Source organism: Solanum tuberosum, unplaced genomic scaffold (assembly GCF_000226075.1).
Source record: "Solanum tuberosum cultivar DM 1-3 516 R44 unplaced genomic scaffold, SolTub_3.0 scf00026, whole genome shotgun sequence".
In the NCBI taxonomy this organism is placed as follows: Eukaryota; Viridiplantae; Streptophyta; class Magnoliopsida; order Solanales; family Solanaceae; genus Solanum; species Solanum tuberosum.
The window spans coordinates 1,647,265-1,648,734 of record NW_006238952.1 but is presented as its reverse complement, the minus strand read 5'-3'; positions in this window follow the sequence as shown (position 1 = coordinate 1,648,734).

Below are 1,470 nucleotides of genomic sequence, written 5' to 3'. Positions count from 1 at the left end.
AGACAGATGAAGTAATACACAAACAATATGTAATGCCCCTTTACCAATATGGAGTCGTCTTGGTACGTACATTGGTTTAGTTGAATGCTAAGTGAAGATGTAGAATTGATCAATTCTACTTGATCTCAATTTATTTCCTCAAAATGTCTCGATAAAATATTTGCAAAACTAATTCCCTGACATCTATGAGCCAAAGGCAGATCTACGGGGCGTGAGGGTGTTCATCCAAATTGTACTGCAAAAAATTACATTGTATATAAGAACGGTAATTTTTATTTTTTTTGCCTTTTCAGGTATATATATAAATTTTGAATCTTTCTCAACCCAAGATTAGAGGACCAGCCTTTAAGCTTGGTGTAACAAGCAGTAATTTGGGCCACCTAACAGCTTAATGAACCCTCATGAAAGTGTGGTCCAGTCCAATGTACCGAATGCCTAAGGCCCAAATTCAACTATATCAGGCAGTTGGAGGCAGATTGAACTGTTCTTTCATTTGGGCCTAAATATTTCCAGGCCCAAAAGGAAAACCTAAGGCCCAGGAAAATTGTCCCTTCAATGACATCGAGCCCGATGGTCAGTTAAATCGATAGCCCAACTCATAAGGATGAATATTTTGTTCAGTGGTAGAGCCAGAATTTTCAATAAGAGGATTCAAAATCTAAAGAAGTGAACACACGAACTAGTCGAAGGGGTTCGACATCTATTATATATACCTAAAATATAATTTTAACCATGTATATATAGTAATATTTTCCGCCGAAGGGGGTTCAGATGAACCCCTAAAAATATGTTGGCTCTGCCCCTGATTTTGTTATGATATAGTGACGAAGTCATGATTTTTCACTAGCGAGGATTAAAATATGAAAAGATCAACACATGAAGAAATCAAAGAGGGGTCAACATCTACTACATATATATACATTAAAAGTAATTTTAATCATGTATAAATATCATAATTTTCTGTGTCCATCCTTGGTAGCAACAAATAACTATTTTTAATCTGTGATTTAAAAATAGTCATTTCGTGGATCAACTTGTTCATTCATTGGGCATAATTATTATCTAAAACAGTTCCAAGAAAAGAGTTTAAGAGTCTGTCTAAATAAATAATAAAAGAGTGAAGCGGCATACCTACTTACTTATATATTGACATAATTATTAAAGCACCACTAATAAATTAAACTTTCATTATCATAGAAATAAGATAGAGTCCTTCTATTTTTAACTAAAGATTTTCAATTTGCAGGGAACATATTAATTTGATGCGAATTTTGATTAATCAAACTACGTGTCTACAGAGGTATCTTTGATTTAAAAAATCATTTATTTTAGCATAGTTTTAAAACATTACAAAGTCTTTTCATATTTCTTAAACTATATATTCAATCAAACTAAAACACATAAATTCTAATACCAAATTATATATATATATATATATATATATATATATATATATTAGGAAAGGCCGAC